This window comes from Schistocerca nitens, chromosome 4, assembly GCF_023898315.1.
Source record: "Schistocerca nitens isolate TAMUIC-IGC-003100 chromosome 4, iqSchNite1.1, whole genome shotgun sequence".
Lineage (NCBI taxonomy): Eukaryota > Metazoa > Arthropoda > Insecta > Orthoptera > Acrididae > Schistocerca > Schistocerca nitens.
The window spans coordinates 895941384-895961101 of record NC_064617.1 but is presented as its reverse complement, the minus strand read 5'-3'; positions in this window follow the sequence as shown (position 1 = coordinate 895961101).

Genomic DNA, 19718 nt, shown 5'->3' with positions numbered 1-19718 from the left:
CTGGTGGCTCATAAACTGCAATGAGGCGGCAAAAAAAATGGTTCAAATGGCTCTGAGCACTATGGGACTTAACATCTGAGGTCATCAGTCCCCTAGAACTTAGAATTACTTAAACCTAACTAACCTAAGGACATAACACACATCCATACCCGAGACAGGATTCGAACCTACGACCGTAACAGTCGCGTGGTTCCGGACTGAAACGCCTAGAACCGCTCGACCACCGCGGCCGGCTCGAAGTGGCACAAGTCATGGGATATCATCTGATATCGTGTCGGATCTCTTTTTGTCCGGCGTAGTGCAGCAGTCTGACTTGGCGTCGACTCAATAAGTCGTTGGAAGCCCCTTGCAGATATAATGAGCCGCGCTGACTTCATAATTGCGGAAGTTTTGCCGGTGCACGATCTGGTGCACGAACTGGCCTCTCGATTGTCCAATAAAGGTTCGATGGGGTTCATGTGGGGCGATTTGGGTGGCCAAATCATTCTCTCGAATTGTCCAGAATGCTCTTCAAACCAATCGCGAGCAATTGTGTCCTGATGGCATGTTTGGGAACAGGAAGTCCATGAATGGCTGCACATAGATCCCAAGTTGCCGCACATAACCATTTCCAGCCAATGATCTGTTCCGTTGGGCGAGAGGACTCAGTCCATTCCACGTAAACACAGCCCACACCATTACGCGGTCACCACCAAGCGCACAGTGCCTTATTGATAACTTGGGTTCACAGCTTCGTGGGAGCCACACTTGAACCCCACCATCAGCTCTTACCAACTAAAATCGGGTCTCCTCTCACCAGGCCACTGTTTTCCAGTCGTTTGGGGAATAGCCGACATGGTCACGAGCCAAGGAGAGACGCTGCAGCCGATGTCATGCTGTTGGCAAAGGCACTCGCGTCGATCATCTGCCGCCATAGTCCATTAACGTCAAGCTTCACCGCACTGTCTAATCGGATACATTCTGCGGTTATTTCACGCAGCGCCGATTGTCTGTTAGCACTGACAACTCTACGCAGACGCCGCTGCTCTCGGTGGTTTACTGAAGGCAGTCGGCCACTGCGGTGTCCGTGGTGAGAAGTAATGCACACAATTTAGTATTCTCGGCACGCTCGTGACACTATGGATCTCGGAATATTGAATTCCCTAACGACTTCCGAAATGGAATGCCCATTGTGTCTAGCTCCAAGCACCATCCCGCACACTCTTAATTCCCGTCGTGCGGCCATAATCACGTCCGAAACGTTTTCACATGAATCAGCTGATACACTGCCCTTTTATACCGTGTGTACGCAGTACAACCGCCATCTGTGTATGTGCATGTCACTATCCCACGACTTTTGTCACCTCTGATTACACTCATTTTGCTATGGTTTGACGCTCCTTTTGATCTTCCGTGTATGCGATTTAAAAATTGGGTTATCTTCTGGTAAACCTTCCGGGATGTAAGGTAGTGGTCCATGAAACTCTGCAGCTCGGAGCTGAAGAGTTTCATGGACCACGACCTTACATCCCGGAAGGTTTACCAGAAGATATGTCATCCGGTCGTGAAAGCCTTCATACTATGATCAAAAATTGGGTTGTTTTGAAAATAAACTTTATTATAAAAATAAACTAATTGTGTTTGCATAAGGCTGATTTTCAAAACAACACCTCCGATTATATTTATTTAATCGAACTGTCGTTGGAATTGTTCTCTTGAAAATGGCCACTTACGCGGGTTGTCCGAAAAGTAAGGAACGATCGGTCGCGAAGTGGAAACCACAGTGAAAATCAAAACTGTTTTCTTTGCACATTTAGCTACACCTTCCAGGTACTTCTCTGCATAGTCCCCGCTCCGACTTACACATTTGTCGGAGCGTTATACCAAATTTCAAACACCATCGTCGAGAGGGCAGCCGTCTGTGCTTTCCGATAATTCTCTACGCTGGTCTATAGCGCGTAGCCTGCGACCAAGTGTTGCCTTCGTATCCAGCGTTTCCTGAGTAACAGAGATGATACTCAGGACGAGCCAGTTAGGGCTGTGTTGTGGGTGATCGAACACTTCCCATCGTAAAGGCTGCAGGAGCGTCTTCACTGCCCCTGCAGAGTGCGGCTGAGAATTGCCATCAAGAAGGAAGTGCGTGGCAGTTGTGTTAGGTGGGCTGCATTCATTAAGGCGAGACACTGCCCAAAACGTCTGTGGAAAGCTTCGTCGGATTTTCACAGTGGTTTCCATTTCGCGAAAGATCGTTCCTCACTTTCCAAATAGCCCTCGTATTTACAGATGCAGTAAAAACTGCGTTATTAGCAAAATACTCGTTGTGTGAAGTATCTGTAGTATGAGATGCAGATCAACCGTGCTTCACTCAGAAAGAACATGATGTTTACCAACGTCACTGCGCTTATTAAACATTTCTCATCCTGTTCCAATATTGTAATTTTTATATTACTTTCTAAGATGCTAGTTTATGATGAGATGCACTTTAATGTATTTATATTTCGCCATTTGCGCTATGCATCGACAACAGACCACTCATAAAAAACATTACCTCACTTTCCGCTCACCATAAATTGTAAGATAGTTATATGATAAAAGAAATATGATACAAGAAATTTTTCTGATAGTTTAGAGACATGAAAATTTAATTGTAACGGGGAATTGGAATTCGATAGTAGGAAAAGGAGGAGAAGGAAAAATTTAGGCGAATGTGGACTGGGGGAAAGAAACGAAAGAGGAAGCCACCTAGCAGAATTTTACATTAAGCATAATTTAATCCTCGCTAACACTTATTTTACAAATCATAAAAGGAGGCTGTATACTTGGAAGAGATCTGGAGACACCAGAAGGTTTAAGATTAATTATATAATGATAAGACAGAGTTTCGGAATCGGATTTTAAATTGTAAGACATTTTTAGGGGCAGATGTTGACTCTGACCACAATTTATTGGTTACAAACTGCAGATTAAAACAGAGGAAACTGCGCAAAGTTAGAAAATTAACAAGCTGGAACCTGGATAAGTTGCAAGAAACAGAGGTAGTTGAGAGTTTCAGAGGGAACAGTAGACAACGGATGACTAGAACAGCAGAAAGGAATACAGCAGAAGACGATGGAATAGTAAAGGCACCTGAGTATAAAATACGTAAGACAATGTCTAGTAGAAACACTTGAATAACACAGGAGATATTGAATTTAACTGATGAAAGAAGAAAATATAAAAATGCGACAAAAGAAGCAGGCGAAAGGAAATACACGCGTCTAAAAAATGAGATTGCTGGGAAGTGCAAAATGGCTAATGAAGAATGTTTAGAAGAAAAATGTAAGGATTTGGAAACGTGTTTCACTAACGGAAAGATAGGTATCGTCTACAACAAAATTAAAGAGGCTTTTGCACAAAAGAGAAACAGCTGTATGAATATCAAGGGCTCAGTTGGAAAACTAGTCCTAAGCAAAGAAGAGAAAGATGGAACATAAGAGGAGTACACAGAAGCTCTGTACATGGGAGATGAACATTAGAGAAATGGAAGAAGACGTAAATGAATCAGAAATGTGAAGAGATATGATACTGCGAAAAGAATTTTGTTGAGTTCCGTAACTCGCTTGGCACTCCGAGTGTCATCTAGCGGCATTTTGCAAACCGTACAGCTCGCAGGCACCTCGTACAGTATTTCAACGTACCAATGCAGGACCAGAGGCCTGCAAGTGAGCTGCGTACATTTTATGGTTCTCCGGGCTGGATACAGTGAAAACTCGGAAAATTACGACCGTGTGCTTTTCTTTATTCTGATATAAGCTAACGTGAAAAAAAAACTCCCGAGAAACTAACAACATGTGAGTTGCACACGTTCTCGGTTTCGTCGGTAAGTGCCAACGAGTGTTCCAAGGCCTATTCAGGACTTCGGAAACACCCTTAACAATTGTTTTCGGAGACACTTTTCAATCGACGCTTAACGTGTATCGTCGAACTCAAACCACGCGAAGTTCAGCCACAGACCGCGCCAACCATCTCCTGCGACGTCAACTGATCCCCCCGAAACTTTGCTCCATTGGAGATTGCAGCCGCTGCTGCACCAGCAGCTAGCGTCTGAGGCGTCTTTGCTGTTCCAGTTCGCACCGACTGCAACCAGACGAATCCGCAGATCATAGAAAGGACACGGCGGAATTCAAGGATTACAGTGAATAGACTATCAAGGATTTAATGAAGAGGCACACTCGGCTATCACAGCCTAAGGAGTCGAAACCATCAAGCAGTTCCAGTACTTTGAAACTACTTGCCATTAACTTGCCAATTTTCGAAGGGGACTATCTTAAGTGGTCGTTCTATAGAGATACCTCTGTCAGCTTAATCATGAATAATAATTCAGTTGATGATGTGTAGAAGTTTCATTATTCATTATCTCAGTTCTACTTTGCGAGGTGAAGCAAAGGATCTTTCGAAACATATACCTATTACATCAGGGAATTTATCGATTGCTTGGGGGGGGGGGGGGGGGGATATTACGCAGAGTCCAAAAATTTCAGTCAGACATGCAAAGGCTTTGTTGGTCTTACCGATACTTGGGTATGACACTGCAACCGACTATAGGCAGTTAATTAATTATGCGTGTAATCATTTTCAGGCCTTAGAGGCTACTAAACCTGAAGTCCCACTTCATGAGGTCATTCTTTCGGAAGCAGATCTGGCTTGTTTGCGACCACAAACCGTTATGAGTTAGAGGTAAAATGTCTCGATCCACGTTCACTATATTGAATCAACTGATAGATTTTATTCGGAACAAAATTCCATGCTCTTGACTTCATCAGATTCAGAGATATCACCTCAAAGGATTCGCAAGTGAATGCCAGTAACTCAATCAAGCGGAACATGTGAGAAAGTCACACTTGGCTTATGCTGACAGAAACAAGAATTGCAGATTTTGTAACCAATATCACTGTGTCATAAAGTCTATGGGCTTTCGAGAAATAGGTATTGACGATCGACAGGCATTTGTGAGGACAAATAAAAGGTGTTTTTGAGATCTGTCCCGATCACTTTGCTTGTAAATGCAAGGCTCCTACTTGGAATATCTGTATTGTTACTTGCAATATATGTAATGGAAGACATAATACACTGCTCCACAAGTTATTTGACACAAGGTGTAGTCAGGTTGACGGCTGTAGAAGCTGCCACTTGGCAGACCACATGGCAACTGTAATGCATTGTTGGCAACAAGTGTTGTCAATATTAAAGACAATATGAATAGACAGCAATCTTGTAGAATACTCCTAGACAGTGCAAGAAAACTTGTAACACCACAGTTAAATACTGTAAATAATTTGTATTAAATCATTGTGAGTAATGTATATATTCTTTAATATTTGATGTCTTTGATCTTCTTTAAAGAAACGTAAAGATTTCGTGACATGTTTACTCTTTGCAAGTCAAGTTCTTTAAATTATTTGGAGGAGTTTCCAGAATGAGATTTTCACTCTGCAGCGGAGTGTGCGCTGATATGAAATTTCCTGGCAGATTAAAACTGTGTGCCCGACCGAGACTCGAACTCGGGACCTTTGCCTTTCGCGGGCAAGTGCTCTACCAACTGAGCTACCGAAGCACGACTCACGCCCGGTACTCACGAAGGTAGGAGACGAGGTACTGGCAGAAGTAAAGCTGTGAGTACCGGCCGTGAGTCGTGCTTCGGTAGCTCAGTTGGTAGAGCACTTGCCCGCGAAAGGCAAAGGTCCCGAGTTCGAGTCTCGGTCGGGCACACAGTTTTAATCTGCCAGGAAATTTCATATCAGCGCACACTCCGCTGCAGAGTGAAAATCTCATTCTGGAAACATCCCCCAGGCTGTGGCTAAGCCATGTCTCCGCAATATCCTTTCTTTCAGGAGTGCTAGTTCTGCAAGGTTCGCAGGAGAGCTTCTGTAAAGTTTGGAAGGTAGGAGACGAGGTACTGGCAGAAGTAAAGCTGTGAGTACCGGGCGTGAGTCGTGCTTCGGTAGCTCAGTTGGTAGAGCACTTGCCCGCGAAAGGCAAAGGTCCCGAGTTCGAGTCTCGGTCGGGCACACAGTTTTAATCTGCCAGGAAATTTCTTATTTGGAGGAGAATAGCATTTAATTATGTTTAATTGTGTTGACTTCTTAATATGCTTAAATGATGAGATTTTTTAAAATATGTAAAAATCCAATGTAGTTCCCCTCTGCCACAGAAGCGAGTTGGCGCACTAGGAAAAGATGGATGTGGCGCTCGTATGAGTGCCAAATGAGAGAGCACAGTAGGCAGTCGACAGCAAGCAACTGACGAGCAAACAGCGCAGGTGCCGAGTGAGGCTTATAGTATTACAGGTGGAATGGAATGGCCTCGGATTTAATATGCGGCTGTAAAATGGTGCTCTCGATTCGTGAAAAGCTCTAAAATTATTATGAACAACGCCATGAAGAGGTAAATAGAGCTTATTATTGCCAACGGGAAGACCACCTAGCTGCCACACACTCGCCACCTCGGTTGCACAACCACTTCGTCATACTCACGAAAGGTCAGAAATGTGTGAACCAGGAATGTTGTGTTTGGTTCTCCTGAAATATAATCTTATAATTCAAAAATGTGTTTGACCAATGTGTCCATCCTATGCACTTTTCCAAGTAGGATACTCTCCGTTAAGTAATGAAATCCGAGACTGTCCTTTGCGCAAAGAGCATTAACAATCCTATAGCGCATTTTTTTGATGTGTGGTAAAGTTTTATGCCAGTACACTTAATGTTTTGGGCAATAATTACTTGTATCTCATACATATAACAGTGACTATCCATGTGTGAATATTTTGAAATTTAACTAGGTTCGCCGGCCGCGGTGGTCTCGCGGTTCTAGGCGCGCAGTCCGGAACCGTGCGACTGCTACGGTCGCAGGTTCGAATCCTGCCTCGGGCATGGATGTGTGTGATGTCCTTAGGTTAGTTAGGTTTAAGTGGTTCTAAGTTCTAGGGGACTGATGACCACAGCAGTTGAGTCCCATAGTGCTCAGAGCCATTTGAACCATTTAACTAGGTTCAAATGGTTCAAATGGCTCTGAGCACTATGGGACTTAACTTCTGAGGTCATCAGTCCCCTAGAGCTTAGAACTACTTAAACCTAAGTAACCTAAGGACATCACACACATCCATGCCCGAGGCAGGATTCGAACCTGCGACCGTAGCGGTCGCGCGGTTCCAGACTGTAGCGCCTAGAACCGCTCAGCCACCCCGGTCGGCATTTAACTAGGAAATGAACTTGTTAGGAAAGAGTATTACTTGGGAAAAAGTGTTTTAATGTTCATTTGCATTAAAGTTGTCAGTGAAACTCACTTGCCTCACCAATGATATTATAAAGCATTTACTTTTGATGGTGTTTGCAGTTGATTTCTTATTGGGAGTTATCTCTGAAGTTGTAGAGGTTATTGTTAGTGTAAATAGTGTCAAAGCTTTGTAGAAGTCATGTTTTTAAGTGGGGAAGTAATCCAACTTTTACCAATAAGCTAATTGTTTCTGAAAATGTGTATAGTTGGCTCATATAATGAAAAGATAATTTATGAGAATACATTTCATTCTTTATATCAGAAAGAGATCGATTTGAGTAGTTATTTTGCAACCAGAGAAACCTGAAGTGATTACTGAAAAAATAAATGTAAAAGCTTTTTATGCAGTGTTGTCTTATTGCATTTGTACTGTAAATGTATGTTAATCAAGCTGGGCTATTATCATGTGCTATTTTGTCTTGTGTGCGTGCTGAAAAACAAGTTTAGGCTGAATTAGTTAAAGGTAGAGGTAATGGCTGTGATATATAAAAGAGAAGGTCTCAATTGCAGTTCTATGACTGTTTTTGTGTGAACTTTGTAGTTCGTCTAGTTGTGGGTGTTCATTTGCATTTCACTGATCAGTAATTAATGAAAGTGCCTTTTGCTATAGTGGAACTAGAACCTTTCTAAATAAACTTTTCACATTATTATGCCTAATTAGGCTAGCGACCATATATCTATTTCATTTGACGGTAATCAGTTACTATTACTTCTTGCAAAATTGTTTCTTTCTATCATCTACCTACAGTTATTCTTACGAAATAAAGGTTCGATGCCAACATTCCTCTCAGAGTGTAACATTTACTGCAAGTTTAGGCCATATTTGGCAAATTTAGTACCGCAGTAGTGTTATACGTGGCCGCCTTATGACAAAAATAAACCTTGTTGTCACTAGGTAAATTGCACGTACGTGTAACGAGCTGAGCAGTAGTGTTAGAAACTGAACTTTATATCTAAGGGCATGGCACAGAAACTGAAATTGAAACTAATAAAATAGTGATTTCCATTGAATAGCGTTAACAATACCTTGGCACGTCTGTATCACAAAGTCTTGAATCTTACAACTACTTGTGCTGTTGTGGACAGTGTCAACAGTGAGTTGCCATCTAGATACACAGACGCAACAGGTTGTAACATTCCATTTCGTCAGCTTCTTGCTGATAACGAGCTCTACTAGACTACCAGAATAGATTTGGTTCTTGAGGCAGATGTTTTCTTCGATATGTTACTCAACTAGAGAAGCCAAATCATCCTTCACTGGTTAACACAAACCTTGGTTGGATGTTGTCAGGTTGGGTTCCTCCAGAACCTCGCTAGGCTGTACGCCAGAAAATTAAATCATGTGGAGCACACATTCAGCAATATACATCTCGTGATGGAAATCGGTGATTGTAGGCCGATTTGGTGAATCATGACAAGCCCCTCAACGACTGAAACATTGGAGATTTAATAGAGAACCCTCTTTGCTGGAATCCTGAACCTCATCCAGAACCCTCTATCCCTGAGATTCCTGTCAACAGACTGCACAGGTGGCAACTTGTACAGCACCTGCATCAGTCCTTTTGGAAGAACTGCAGCAACGCAGTAGATGGACATATCGAAAGTAGCATGGCAGCCCTATATCGGCGATCATGTTCTGTTCAAGGAGGATAACTTGCCTCCCTTGGTGTGGAGGCTGGGTGTCGTCGAGTAGCTGTTTCCCGGACATTCTAAGTGTGTGTCTGCAGTGATGGTGAAAACTGCTAATGGGCAGGTGAAGAGGACTACAGTAGAATTGTGTCCTCTGCCTAAGCAGTGTGTCTGCTCTGATTTGTGTGGTGGTAAACGGTAGAAGCTCACCACCTATTCACAGCAACAAAATTTTAGTTCATAATATCAGCTACAGAAGCTGTGTATGTTTTCTGGTGGATTGACTGTTGTCAGTAGTGATTTCCTAAGTTCATATGCCTTATGGCAGTAATATTTCTGTTGCTTTTGCTACTTCAATGATAGCACCTTTCATGTGTCTTGAGCAACTGTTCACCAAAAAGTACCCCTTCGCCTCACAAGAAATAAAAATCTTGAGACGCCTGTTTACCAGCAATGGAGTCCGTCCAGAATCAGAGAAAATAGTAGTCACAGATTTTCTGACTCCTTGTCACATTCGTGATGTGCGAAGTTTTCCCAGAATATGCTTGCACTAACAGCGAGTCACAAAGGACTTACGTACACATTAATGCTAGAAATAATGGCCTATGAAAATTTGAACTCAACTTCTGTAGAAAGCGAGACCATTGCTTCGACATATGCATCCCTTACTCTGTATGTCGTATTTATCCTTCAAACAATAGAACAGTAGACAAGCGTGGGTCGCACAAAAGCGTTTTACCTGACCTGCTTTTCTAGCTGAGCTGCACTTCAGCTCACCTCAGACACGTTTGTGACTAACAGTGCCAGTACACATAGATTAATGTGTTTCACGTACGACATAGCCGCTGTAGCCAGCGATGTGCGACACAAAATACCAGGGATGCAGGCTTCGACTGCCACATATGCTCTGTCCCGTTCCTTGGACTTGGCAGGTGGCATGTCGGTCCTAGCGAACTTTGGCATGGAAAGGACACCTCAGACTGGTGAGTGAGTTGCATCTGCTCACAGAGCTGTGCATAAACTGAAACTGGAACCTTACAAAGCAATGGCAGAGTGACTATTGACCAATTCAGATAGTATTTGCAGGTACTGTTGCTGCACGCAACTGCAGCAACATGATACTGCGGTCTCTGCTTGATAAAGAAGTTAATCCTGAAATACTCTTTTTCTAATAGAACATGGCTGCATTTTTTTGGGTGAACGCGCAAAATAATAGATGTTGGAGTTTGAAAATCCTTATCATTTACATTAAGGGCCCTTGCATGATGTAAACAACAGTAGTCTGGTGTGTAGTTTGTGCAACACAAAATATTAGAGCGATCTTTTTCCATCAAACCATAACTTCGGACAGGTATGCGAACAACACGAAGTGTGTTCAAAGATTAACGATAATTTTTGTTTCTTGGAAAGAATGTTATTTTTTGGTATACGTCAAAATAAAGCCCTTCAAAACCGTCCTCATTAATTATTATACAGTGATACTGCCGCTTTTTCCAGTCCCCAGAACACATCTGAAATACTATCTTTGGGATAGCTTTGAAGTCTCTCAGCGAAGGTTTATTTAATTTCATCTAAGCTCGCAAAACGACGGCTCTTTAATGTTTTCTTTATTTTTTGGGAATAGAAAAAAGGCACATGAGGCCATGTCTGCTGAATATGGAAGATGGTGCATCATTATAGTATTCTTTTCGGGAAAAATTCAAGATCAATTAACGAAGTGTGAGTAGATGGATTATCATGATCCAAAAGTCAAGCCCCGCTGTTTTTGTTCGAGGCTCAACTATTTTGGTGGAACAAATTATGCTGTCATGTTTCATACCTAAAACATCCGAAAAAGTTCATGGGATGAGCGAGTTGAAAAGCCAACATCATCAGCGAGTTTTCTGATTGTGATTCGGCGATCGTTCGTTATCATTTCTTTCACTCTTTCCTCAGTTTTATCGGTTGATGATGTGCCGGAGCGTCCAGGGCCTTCGTCATGTTCTACGCCTTCGTTTATTGTTATTCACAGCAAACTCACTGAATTCTACATTTAACATTTGCAAAACTTCGCTGCAATTTAATCCGTTCTTACAGCGTAATATAATACAAATTGTCTGGTCCATTTTTATACAAAATAAGTAATCGCCGATGTTACTGAAATACCTGCAACCTTTTCTATAAATGACAAGAGACTAAGTATCCTGTATGACTAACACTGCACAGATACTTTTCAGACATATTTACCAATATAACTATGAAAAAGTAGCGTGAATGGGATTAACACAACACGCGGAATTACAAAACCCCTGTTGCTTCTTCAACAAGTCTCATATAACTTTTCGCATAAGTAACAACTAACAAAAAGATCTAGTGTTATTGCAAGCAGGACAATGCGAGAGTATACACTCCCAATGTGTCTGTGGTAGTATTACGAGGCGTTTTTGATGATAGGAACCATGACACTTCACAACAGCATTTTCGGTGAGCAAACCTACAGTCACTACGTTTACATGCTATATGACTTCCTGAAGACGAAAATCGAGTTTCATAAACCGTGTTCCACTGTCGTGTTCACATTTTATGCCTAAATCGATTTTACTAGCCCGATAAAATTGGCCTATCTGTTTTGCGATCGTCAGTTGCTTTACACGAATGCTGTCTGCAAATCAACTTTTCGATTTCGTCTGCACAATGAAGGAACATTTTAATAAAATCAGCAACTAATGCTACAAATGTAACTGATGAGTTACCCAAAGGTAAAATGTGCTTCCATTAAATAAAACGAATGAATAACTTCTTCCTCACTGGAAAAAAGTCACATGGGGCCATGCCTGGTGAATATGCAATCTAGTGCAACATTATAGCAGTCTTTTCGACAAAAATTCACGAACAATTAACGAATTATAAAAGTACAAGTGCTTCGTCCACATCAAGCAACATTTCAAACGTGAGTAGGAACCTGACGATCCAAGCATGTTCCAAGAACGGTCGAATGTTTGCATAGGAGCGAATATCCATTGGGAAAGAGGAAATCCGGCGGCTGATGCCGCATTTAGAGACTGGGTATCGACGTATTTACAAGACCAGTCAGAAGCGTAATTGAGGAATTGGAAAAGAGAGCCTCATGTAAGCGTTGTAACAGGTACCACAGTCCACAGAATTTTAGTAAAACCTTTCCTTTGTCTAAGTAATTTTCTTTCTTCCTCATCAGTTATTTAGTATTGCCTTCTATTTTCGTTAACAGTTGCATGTATTACATTAAAAATATTGTCCTGAGAATTGTCTGCCGATCCCCAATATCTGTTTTGTCCCCACAGTTGTGTTCTCTGAAGAAATATAGAACATTACTTGTGGACTACGCTGCTGCATCATTGGAAACAACTGAAATGGATTGGAATGCCTGAGAAATGTGCATCTAAAAAAATTGTTGTAATTTGCGTGACCTAATAAAACCCGTAGTTGTCTTCATCTGAAAAAAATAATAACGTTAATAAGTAATTCCAGGAGAAACTTGTGTGGCAAGAAAAATTGGTTTGCTTTAAAAACTAACTAATTACAGAAGAATCGCTGCTGGACACACAGATAAGTAGCTTGTATCGCTGTAGAAAAATTTGATTCCGAAACCTATAATTACGCGCACGAATGGATAGAGCAAAGTGGTTAATTAAAACACGTAGTAAACTATGATTTATTCAGACATTTACTGCAATGCTATAAGGAAATCAAAGATCCTATGTCGTATCTAAATTGCTATAAAAATATTAATCAATTTGAAAATAAGAAATAAAATATCCACGAACCTCACAGAAGAGTATTTTTATTTGTGAGGTTTGTTTCTGCTACAGTTTCAGATCTGCGGCGTAGCAGCGTTGTTATTGGCACTGGTTACCCACAAGGGAACCTCCCTATCGCACCCCCCTCAGATTTAGTTATAAGTTGGCACAGTGGATAGCCCTTGAAAAACTGAACACAGATCAACCGAAAAAACAGGAAGAAGTTGTGTGGAACTATGAAAAAAATAAGCAAAATATACAAACTGAGTAGTCCATGCGCAAGATAGGCAACATAGAGGAGCGTCTGAGCTCGGAAGCGCCGTGGTCCCATGGTTAGAGTGAGCAGCTGCAGATCGAGGGGTCCTTGGTTCAAGTCTTCCCTCGCGTGAATATTTTAATTTTTTTATTTTCGCGAAGTTATGATCTGTCCGTTCGTTCATTGACGTCTCTGTTCACTGTAATAAATTTAGTGTCTGTGTTTTGCGACCGCACCGCAAAACCGTGCGATTAGTAGACGAAAGGACGTGCCTCTCCAATGGGAACCGAAAACATTTGATCGCAAGGTCATAAGTCAACCGATTCCTCCACAGGAAAACACGTCTGATATATTCTATACGACACTGGTGACGGCATGTGCATCACATGACAGGAATATGTTGTCGACCCACCTAGCTTGCACACTTGGCGAATGGATAAAAAGATTCTTCTACCTTGCCTGATTTAGGTTTTCTTGTGTATGTGATAATCACTCCCAAAAAGTGATGAAAACATAAGAGTTTGTCAGATAATAATTGTCTGAAAATAAAAAATTAAACTTTTCACTCGAGGGAAGACTTGGACCAAGAAACCTCTCGCTCCGCAGCTGCTCACGCTAACCACGGGACCACGGCGCTCCTGAGCTAATACCGCCGTTGAAGTTGCCTATCTTGCCATGGACTACTCAGTATATATATTTTGCTTTTCCACACAACTTCTTCCTGTTTTCTCGATTGATCTGTGTTCAGTTTTTCAAGACCTATCCACTGTGCCAACTTATAACCAAATGTGAGGGGGGTGCGATGGGGAGGTTCCCTTGTCAGTGACGAAGTGATAGCTTTTGGGCTCATCCAACTTCTGAAAAGGACTAACTACGCGCTTTCTAAGACAGATTTTTTGTTAATTAATGATTTTAGTACCACTGGTAGTTTACTGGTATATTGATTAGTATGGAATCTGGACTTGATTAGCATTTAACGTATCTAGCCAAATTCACTAAGCACTTAGAGGTATCCAATACTCCACGTTGCATTTTTATTTTTAATTTAAATAAGTTTCCAATGAAAGAATCTGAATCTGCATATTCAGTAATTAATTAGAATTGAGTGACTTATGAAGAGAAGCTGTTTTTTAAGTCAGAAGAATAGGGTTTCGATTTGCTCAGCGCGGCTACTTGATGTGCTCTTAGAGATTAAACCAGGACCGGCCAAACGCTGCACAGTGTGCAGACGTGCGGAAGTGCTGCACATGTGCGCACGTGTGCGACAGCGAGCGACTGCGACATCTGTTATTAGACATGTGTCCTAAATGAACGGCGGCGGCTCCTCTTCCCTGTTTATGTGGTACAAGCAAGAGCGCAACATACCCAGTCTCGTTTACCCCTGGTGCCCGTAACCTTAACAGAGAAGAACTGAGAAATGGCAGATACTGTGAAAAAGCAAAGGACGGCAGATCTATGTTCTCGGTCGTTTCGATCAAGCATCAGTGATGAAAATCTCGCGCAATTGCTTGCGTTTGTCAATGAGCCGTGCTTTTGTGTCCGACATTAACTATATCATTTCGCATGACCAGTTATTAACGTGTTTGGATTTATTCCTTTCATAATTAAAAATTATTGTTTAGTAACTGTGCATTATTGCCTCATTCTGCTCCATGTTACATTATTATCAGGAAAATTGGTCATTAAACTGATTGTTGTATACTTACATTTAGGGTTTTTTTTTTTTTAATGTGTGAAGGGCTACGCTCAGTTGAAGTCGATAAAATATAACATTCATCTAATTGTCGGTTATTACGCAGATTTCAGACGGAACTGATGAAAGATGTAGCAATAATGGTACAGGTCATCATCGAGAGGTCAGCGAGACAGAAATTATGTGGGTGTAACTGAGGGCACCGAGAATTAGTTATAGGAAACCTTGCATTGGTTTAATGTTATTTGAAATCATGACTAAGGTTCGTTGGAAGTCGCTAAGTGCTCTCTTTCTTAAATACTAGATCAAAAACATTAGGTGTATTTACGTGCCGTCATTCAAGTTGCCTTAATAAAAACCCACGGTTGTTAACCGTATTACTTGTCTTACTGGGTTAAACTGCTAACATAAAAGTAGACGTCTCAGTGAGTAGACTGTGACAGTGTTTTAAATCTTTAATACGCGAAATACCTTCCCATGGTTGGCTTGCAAGCTGTGGAAAGAGCACTAGAATGCGCCGTAAAGAGTATCTCAGCAAGTGGATAAAGCGACATCTGTGGGTAGAAACATGCACTACATGAACACGGACGGCTGCGGCGTGCACGCTGTGACCCGGAAGTTGCACATGTGCAGGAGCACCGCACGCGTGCAGAATTTCTGGCCGGCCCTGGATTAAACAGTTCAAGAGTTGAGTACTTCCTCTTCATTGTACCGTTTGTCCGCATGTTTGCTTCAAGTTGCGTTTGAAACAGTGGTTCCAGTAAACCAGTTGCCTGAATGCCGATAGATAACCTGTCACTGTCAGCGGAAGTTCATAGTTTGTTATGCTACCCACAAAATTTTACTTTGTTGGCAATAATAATTCATTATGCAGAGTGTCCCAACCTCTAGGACAAAAATTTTATAGACAGAAGAGAAACCTGAATTGAGGCAAACATTTAAAAGGCCACCATTGTAACACATCACAATAGTGTTACATTTTAAGTGCTCATGACTAATTTAGAAGCTCTGAAGTTCATCTACTGTGTGACAGTTATTGAGCAACCTTATAACTTACGTATGAATCTTCGTGCCATTTTGAGAGCCCATACTATTATACTATGTGGAATGAAATGACGAAATTATAGTTAGCGTAATTACAGCCGTATCGACTAGTACCAGCTTGCATCCGAGGCATTACGGTAGCAACTCTTCTGCTGAAATGTTTACAACACCCCCACTTGGGTAACGCAAGCGCAGAAGTAGAGGGGTATATTGATTGCTAACAGTGCGTACGAGCGGCGAATAATCACACTCGTTTCACGGATTGCGGAACAGGATGTAAATTACCACCTTGTGAAGTCAGTATATAAGGCAGGCGGACTCGTCCAACATGCCGAAGAGGCAGCCACTACAGCAAGCTGCAGGCTGTGACCCAACTCAGAACAAATTAAGTCTGTCGTGCGGGACTCCGAGAACTTATTTGGCTCCTGCAGGCTGCCTGACAAGTAATTTGTCGCCACCCGTTCTTCCTGAAAGCTCGATACCTGAAACACGATTTATATCAGACGAAGGCACCAGTAGGAGCAAGGAGAAAATTTATCGCACTCCCACACAGATTGAGTTGATCTCAATAAAAAAAACTTGTTTCTGTTACGTTGGTACATGCGCAGCAATAATATAATTCAAATTTCAACTCCATCTGTGGAAAGGGGCCTGCAGACGTTCAATATTTATTGACAATACTTTTTTGTCAAACCTTCACTACACTGAAGCAACGCTAACACCATCGATAATTTTGTCAGCATTGTCGGACGTCAGTTGGCAGCGGGATTTAAAATGGTTAGGAATTATGTCGAATACCCGGAATAGAGAGTGTGCTATAGATGGCAAGAAACAAAATAAAACAACGAAGAAGAGGTACTGAGGTCGAGAATGGCTGTAGTGGAGCGACTGATTGCATATTAATTTAGTGATTGGAATCAAAACTACGGACGCAAAGATTTCTTAAGATATTTTCAGATCAATCCTGCATTGTACGACAGCTCAATGAAATTGATACCGCATAAAACAGAGAATCAAAATATATTAATGAGAAAGGAATTGCATTCACGAGAGATTAGAAGTAACTCTGTGCTTCGTAACGACAAGCAATCCATACGAATGCTTGAATTTTAATGATGTAATATCACTAAACACAAGTATAAAACTGTTACGGGGATACCTGGAGTAATTATATCTGCTATGCAAGAATATATTTAAGCATTCAACGTAACTTTTCTTAAGTTTCGTGAGAATTTCTTGAGACTGGCATGCATTTCGCAGACCTCTTGCTAGTCATTGGATATCTACAACGTACTCTCCGACGTAGACGCTTTTTTTCTACACTGCTTTGCAGTTCATTAAGAAAATACTGTGTTTTCAAATTAATAAAAACAGTCATCTCATAGCGGATCCTCCACTGAAAAATTTAATGACTAACTCGACATTGGCCTATTAACACTGTTTTTTGTGAAAATACTACTTGAAAAATTTAACCTGAAGTATGATACGCAGAAAAAGAACTGAAAATTATCAGCGCACACTAACGCCGAGTAGCTGATTCTTGAAGCTCTGTCAGTATCTCAGTGGAGAATGCCGTCAAACTGCCAAAGCCCACGCGCTCAGTACACAGGGTGTTACAAAAAGCCAAACTTTCAGGAAACATTCCTCACACACAAATAAAGAAAAGATGTTATGTGGACATGTGTCCGGAAACGGTTAATTTCCATGTTAGAGCTCATTTTAGTTTCGTTAGTATGTACTGTACTTCCTCGATTCACCGCCATGATTTCATACGGGATACCGTACCTGTGCTGCTAGAACATGTGCCTTTACAAGTACGACACAACATGTGGTTCATGCACGATGGAGCTCCTGCACATTTCAGTCGAAGTGTTTGTACTCTTCTCAACAACAGATTCGGTGACCGATGAATTGGTAGAGGCGGACCAATTCTATGGCCTCCACGCTCTCCTGACCTCAACCCTCTTGACTTTTATGGGGGCATTTGAAAGCTCTTGTCTACGCAACCCCGGTACCAAATGTAGCGACTCTCCGTGCTCGTATTGTGGACGGCTGTGATACAATACCCCATTCTCCAGGGCTGAATCAGCGCATCAGGGATTCCGTGCGACGGAGGGTGGATGCATATATCCTCGCTAAAGGAGGACATTTTGAACATTTCCTGTAACAAAGTGTTTGAAGTCACGCTGGTACGTTCTGTTGCTGTGTGTTTCCATTCCATGATTAATCTGATTTGAAGAGAAGTAATAAAATGAGCTCTAACATGGAAAGTAAGCGTTTCCGGACACATGTCCACATAACATATTTTCTTTGTTTGTGTGTGAGGAATGTTTCCTGACAGTTTGGCCGTACCTTTTTGTAGCACCCTGTATACGTATCAACAATACTGAGAATATTTTCTTGATCAACATCACTGCTCGTCAGTGTTTCTGGTATTGACAATACGTCAGCATGCGCCCTCAAGTTGTCAATATATTGACGGTTTGACAATATTCTTAAACATGTGAAGATTCCTTGAAGAATTTCGTTAATAGCTATTTTTCAAGTATTAGAAAAATGTGTGTTTCGTTAGCATGGATAAACTGTAACACAGAACCGTCGCAAAATTCTTTATTGCTCCACTGCAAACCGTTAACGAAGGTCCGAGAGCCGCGGGGAGTGACCGCGCGTTTTGAGGCGCCATGTCACGGATTGCGTGGCCCCTCCCGCCCGAGGTTCGAGTCCTCCCTCGAGCATGGGTGTGTGTGTTGTTCTTAGCATAAGTTAGTTTAAGTTGTGTGTAAGTCTGGGGACCGATGACCTCAGCAGTTTGGTCCCTTAGGAATTCACACACACAGGGTCCGAGCATAAGGAATAGGTACCAAAATATGTGAGTGGCCCGAAGACTTGTTAAGTAATTGAACTCAGTACGTTGTCGTCGACGGCACGAGTTGATCCGACAGAAGGATATCGCCAGGAGCGCCGCAGGGAAGTATGACGAGATCGGTCTTGTTCTCTATGTATAGGGCGAACAATAACAAAACCGACCAACTGCAGGGAAGGATTCCTGGCGCGAAATTGAGGAAAAAATATCCTATGAACAAGTGTCCGGAAATGCATCTTTGCCACAGTAGACGGTGCTGACGAATGACGGTTCCTCTGACCATGTGCCTTGGGTGTTCCAGGCAGTGTCACTGACGCAGCGCACTATAAGCAACAGAATAGTCCGGTATTCATGTGAGTAACAAGCGGAGAAGGTGTTTATGTGCAGTGAAGCAGATGGAAACGGTCAAGAGGCAGCATGGCTATGCTAAAACAAGTACCCTCACAGACATCAAGCATATCACGCAACATTTTGGGCGTTTGTATGATCATACAACGATGTTGATGTTGTGGTCTTCAGTCCTCAGACTGGTTTGATGCAGCTCTCCATGCTACTCTATCCTGTGCAACCTTCTTCATCTCCCAGTACCTACTACAACCTACATGCTTCTGAATCTGTTTAGTGTATTCATCTCTTGGTCTCACTCTACGATTTTTACCCTCCACGCTACCCTCCAATACTAAATTGGTGATCCCTTGATGCCTCAGAACATGCCTACCAATCGATCCCGTCTTCTAGTCAAATTGTGCCACAAACTCCTCTTCTCCTCAATTCTATTCAATACCTCCTCGTTAGTTTTAGTTTAAGTTAACTACCCATCTAATCTTCAGCATTCTTCTGTAGCACCACATTTCGAAAGCTTCTTTTCTCTTCTTGTCCAAACTATTTATCGTCCATGTTTCACTTCCATATATGACTACACTTTCAAAAAAGGTTCAAATGGCTCTGATCACTATGGGACTTAACATCTATGGTCATCAGTCCCCTACAACTTAGAGCTACTTAAACCTAACTAACCTAAGGACATCACACACATCCATGCCCGAGGCAGGATTCGAACCTGCGACCGTAGCGGTCGCGCAGTTCCAGACTGTAGCGCCTAGAACCGCTCGGCCACCTCGGCCGGCTATGGCTACACTTCATGCAAATACTTTCAGAAACGATTTCCTGACACTTAAATCTATATCC